General features: G+C 39.4%; 1 long non-coding RNA gene across 1 annotated transcript in view; it reads right to left on the reverse strand.

The window, feature by feature from the left end:
• LOC141152966 (uncharacterized) overlaps nucleotides 1-3945 on the reverse strand; it is a 116984-nt gene extending 113039 nt beyond the window's left edge. Inside the window, exon 1 of the long non-coding RNA XR_012247206.1 lies at nucleotides 3697-3945. This is a non-coding gene — a long non-coding RNA (uncharacterized lncRNA). The remainder of the gene's footprint in view (nucleotides 1-3696) is intronic.
• Between the last annotated feature and the right edge of the window lie 2055 nt (nucleotides 3946-6000).

Raw genomic sequence — 6000 nt, forward strand, 5'->3', positions numbered from 1 at the left:
GGCAGTAATGCAGTATATAAGTACAGTCTATATGGCAGTAATGCGGTATATAACTATAGTCTATATGGCAGTAATGCGGTATATAAGTACAGTCTATATGGCAGTAATGCGGTATATAAGTACAGTCTATATGGCAGTAATGCGGTATATAAGTACAGTCTATATGGCAGTAATGTGGTATATAAGTACAGTCTATATGGCAGTAATGCGGTATATAAGTACAGTCTATATGGCAGTAATGCGGTATATAAGTACAGTCTATATGGCAGTAATGTGGTATATAAGTACAGTCTATATGGCAGTAATGCAGTATATAAGTACAGTCTATATGGCAGTAATGCGGTATATAAGTACAGTCTATATGGCAGTAATGCAGTATATAAGTATAGTCTATATGGCAGTAATGCGGTATATAAGTACAGTCTATATGGCAGTAATGCAGTATATAAGTACAGTCTATATGGCAGTAATGCGGTATATAAGTACAGTCTATATGGCAGTAATGCGGTATATAAGTACAGTCTATATGGCAGTAATGCAGTATATAAGTACAGTCTATATGGCAGTAATGCAGTATATAAGTATAGTCTATATGGCAGTAATGTAGTATATAAGTATAGTCTATATGGCAGTAATGCGGTATATAAGTATAGTCTATATGGCAGTAATGCGGTATTTAAGTACAGTCTATATGGCAGTAATGCAGTATATAAGTATAGTCTATATGGCAGTAATGCGGTATATAAGTACAGTCTATATGGCAGTAATGCAGTATATAAGTATAGTCTATATGGCAGTAATGCGGTATTTAAGTACAGTCTATATGGCAGTAATGCAGTATATAAGTATAGTCTATATGGCAGTAATGCAGTATATAAGTATAGTCTATATGGCAGTAATGCGGTATATAAGTACAGTCTATATGGCAGTAATGTGGTATATAAGTACAGTCTATATGGCAGTAATGCAGTATATAAGTATAGTCTATATGGCAGTAATGCGGTATTTAAGTACAGTCTATATGGCAGTAATGCAGTATATAAGTATAGTCTATATGGCAGTAATGCGGTATATAAGTACAGTCTATATGGCAGTAATGCAGTATATAAGTACAGTCTATATGGCAGTAATGCGGTATATAAGTATAGTCTATATGGCAGTAATGTGGTATATAAGTATAGTCTATATGGCAGTAATGCGGTATATAAGTACAGTCTATATGGCAGTAATGCGGTATATAAGTATAGTCTATATGGCAGTAATGCGGTATATAAGTATAGTCTATATGGCAGTAATGCGGTATATAAGTATAGTCTATATGGCAGTAATGCGGTATATAAGTACAGTCTATATGGCAGTAATGTAGTATATAAGTATAGTCTATATGGCAGTAATGCGGTATATAAGTATAGTCTATATGGCAGTAATGCGGTATATAAGTACAGTCTATATGGCAGTAATGCGGTATATAAGTATAGTCTATATGGCAGTAATGCGGTATATAAGTATAGTCTATATGGCAGTAATGCGGTATATAAGTATAGTCTATATGGCAGTAATGCGGTATATAAGTACAGTCTATATGGCAGTAATGCGGTATATAAGTATAGTCTATATGGCAGTAATGCGGTATATAAGTACAGTCTATATGGCAGTAATACAGTATATAAGTATAGTCTATATGGCAGTAATGCGGTATATAAGTACAGTCTATATGGCAGTAATGCGGTATATAAGTACAGTCTATATGGCAGTAATGCGGTATATAAGTACAGTCTATATGGCAGTAATGCGGTATATAAGTACAGTCTATATGGCAGTAATGCGGTATATAAGTACAGTCTATATGGCAGTAATGCGGTATATAAGTACAGTCTATATGGCAGTAATGCGGTATATAAGTACAGTCTATATGGCAGTAATGCGGTATATAAGTACAGTCTATATGGCAGTAATGCGGTATATAAGTACAGTCTATATGGCAGTAATGCGGTATATAAGTACAGTCTATATGGCAGTAATGCGGTATATAAGTACAGTCTATATGGCAGTAATGCGGTATATAAGTACAGTCTATATGGCAGTAATGCGGTATATAAGTACAGTCTATATGGCAGTAATGCGGTATATAAGTACAGTCTATATGGCAGTAATGCGGTATATAAGTATAGTCTATATGGCAGTAATGCGGTATATAAGTACAGTCTATATGGCAGTAATGCGGTATATAAGTACAGTCTATATGGCAGTAATGCGGTATATAAGTACAGTCTATATGGCAGTAATGCGGTATATAAGTACAGTCTATATGGCAGTAATGCGGTATATAAGTATAGTCTATATGGCAGTAATGCGGTATATAAGTACAGTCTATATGGCAGTAATGCGGTATATAAGTATAGTCTATATGGCAGTAATGCGGTATATAAGTACAGTCTATATGGCAGTAATGCGGTATATAAGTACAGTCTATATGGCAGTAATGCGGTATATAAGTACAGTCTATATGGCAGTAATGCGGTATATAAGTACAGTCTATATGGCAGTAATGCGGTATATAAGTACAGTCTATATGGCAGTAATGCGGTATATAAGTACAGTCTATATGGCAGTAATGCGGTATATAAGTACAGTCTATATGGCAGTAATGCGGTATATAAGTACAGTCTATATGGCAGTAATGCGGTATATAAGTACAGTCTATATGGCAGTAATGCGGTATATAAGTACAGTCTATATGGCAGTAATGCGGTATATAAGTACAGTCTATATGGCAGTAATGCAGTATATAAGTATAGTCTATATGGCAGTAATGCGGTATTTAAGTACAGTCTATATGGCAGTAATGCAGTATATAAGTATAGTCTATATGGCAGTAATGCGGTATATAAGTACAGTCTATATGGCAGTAATGCGGTATATAAGTACAGTCTATATGGCAGTAATGCGGTATATAAGTACAGTCTATATGGCAGTAATGCAGTATATAAGTATAGTCTATATGGCAGTAATGCGGTATTTAAGTACAGTCTATATGGCAGTAATGCAGTATATAAGTATAGTCTATATGGCAGTAATGCGGTATATAAGTATAGTCTATATGGCAGTAATGCGGTATATAAGTATAGTCTATATGGCAGTAATGCGGTATATAAGTACAGTCTATATGGCAGTAATACAGTATATAAGTACAGTCTATATGGCAGTAATGCGGTATATAAGTACAGTCTATATGGCAGTAATGCGGTATATAAGTACAGTCTATATGGCAGTAATCCGGTATATAAGTACAGTCTATATGGCAGTAATGCGGTATATAAGTACAGTCTATATGGCAGTAATGCGGTATATAAGTACAGTCTATATGGCAGTAATCCGGTATATAAGTACAGTCTATATGGCAGTAATGCGGTATATAAGTACAGTCTATATGGCAGTAATGCAGTATATAAGTACAGTCTATATGGCAGTAATGCGGTATATAAGTACAGTCTATATGGCAGTAATGCGGTATATAAGTATAGTCTATTTGGCAGTAATGCGGTATATAAGTACAGTCTATATGGCAGTAATGCAGATCACATTTCATACATTCAGTGTTATGAGTATCTCAGTGTATACAGCGGGTGCTGCGCTTGTGTGTAGACATATACAGATATTACAGATAGCAGTGCTCTGCGTCCTCCGTCCTCTCACCTGCTGCTATGCGCACACTGAACAGACCAGTCTCCGTCAGTAGAGGATGTGATCCCTGCACCCCACCAGTTCGGGGGAGCGGGCACGTTACACGGAGGGCGCAGGTGCGGTCTCGTCTCGCTGCCTGGCTACAGCTTTATCCTTTGTAGAGTTTTCTGCTCTGGATGCAGCCTGAGAAATGATCCAACTGAGAGCGCAGCGGGGACCGAGCAGCCATAACATGGAAACCGCCACAGAGAACCGGAGCAAAGGGAAGCTTATATCATAGGAAGGGATCGGGACTTCAGGGGTGCAGCTGTATGGGGGGCAGAGGTAGCAGCCTCACCAGGCACTGCATGTCAGTGTTGTGGGGGCACTGTGGAGATCACTGTTATTATGGGAGCACTGTGGATATCACTGTTATTATGGGGACACTGTGGATATCACTGTTATTATGGGGGCACTGTGGATATCACTGTTATTATGGGGGCACTGTGGATATCACTGTTATTATGGGGGCACTGTGGATATCACTGTTATTATGGGGACACTGTGGATATCACTGTTATTATGGGGGCACTGTGGATATCACTGTTATTATGGAGGCACTGTGGATATCACTGTTATTATGGGGCACTGTGGATATCACTGTTATTATGGGGGCACTGTGGATATCACTGTTATTATGGGGGCACTGTGGATATCACTGTTATGGGGGCACTGTGGATATCACTGTTATTATGGGGGCACTGTGGATATCACTGTTATTACGGGGGCACTGTGGATATCACTGTTATTACGGGAGCACTGTGGATGTCGATGTTATTACGGGGGCACTGTGGATGTCGCTGTTATTACGGGGGCACTGTGGATATCACTGTTATTATGGGGGCACTGTGGATATCACTGTTACTATGGGAGCACTGTGGATATCACTGTTATTATGGGGGCACTGTGGATATCGCTGTTATTATGGGGCACTGTGGATATCACTGTTATTATGGGAGCACTGTGGATATCACTGTTATTATGGGGACACTGTGGATATCACTGTTATTATGGGACACTGTGGATATCACTGTTATTATGGGGACACTGTGGATATCACTGTTATTATGGGACACTGTGGATATCACTGTTATTATGGGGGCACTGTGGATATCGCTGTTATTATGGGGACACTGTGGATGTCGCTGTTATTATGGGGCACTGTGGATATCACTGTTATTATGGGGGCACTGTGGATATCACTGTTATTATGGGGGCACTGTGGATATCACTGTTATTATGGGGCACTGTGGATATCACTGTTATTATGGAGGCACTGTGGATATCACTGTTATTATGGGGACACTGTGGATATCACTGTTATTATGGACGCACTGTGGATATCACTGTTATTATGGGGGCACTGTGGATATCACTGTTATTATGGGGGCACTGTGGATATCACTGTTATTATGGAGGCACTGTGGATGTCACTGTTATTATGGGGGCACTGTGGATGTCACTGTTATTATGGGGGCACTGTGGATATCACTGTTATTATGGGAGCACTGTGGATATCGCTGTTATTATGGGGGCACTGTGGATATCACTGTTATTATGGGGGCACTGTGGATGTCACTGTTATTATGGGGGCACTGTGGATATCACTGTTATTATGGAGGCACTGTGGATATCACTGTTATTATGGGGGCACTGTGGATATCACTGTTATTATGGGGGCACTGTGGATATCACTGTTATTATGGGGCACTGTGGATATCGCTGTTATTATGGGGACACTGTGGATGTCACTGTTATTATGGGGCACTGTGGATATCACTGTTATTATGGGGGCACTGTGGATATCACTGTTATTATGGGGGCACTGTGGATATCACTGTTATTATGGGAGCACTGTGGATATCACTGTTATTATGGGGACACTGTGGATATCACTGTTATTATGGGACACTGTGGATATCACTGTTATTATGGGGGCACTGTGGATATCGCTGTTATTATGGGGACACTGTGGATGTCGCTGTTATTATGGGGCACTGTGGATATCACTGTTATTATGGGGGCACTGTGGATATCACTGTTATTATGGGGGCACTGTGGATATCACTGTTATTATGGGGCACTGTGGATATCACTGTTATTATGGAGGCACTGTGGATATCACTGTTATTATGGGGACACTGTGGATATCACTGTTATTATGGGGGCACTGTGGATATCACTGTTATTATGGGGGCACTGTGGATATCACTGTTATTATGGGAGCACTGTGGATATCACTATTATGGGGGCACTGTGAATGTCACTATTATGGGG

This window comes from Phyllobates terribilis, unplaced genomic scaffold, assembly GCF_046119375.1.
Source record: "Phyllobates terribilis strain yellow unplaced genomic scaffold, ASM4611937v1 Scaffold_7__3_contigs__length_470593459, whole genome shotgun sequence".
Taxonomy (NCBI): domain Eukaryota; kingdom Metazoa; phylum Chordata; class Amphibia; order Anura; family Dendrobatidae; genus Phyllobates; species Phyllobates terribilis.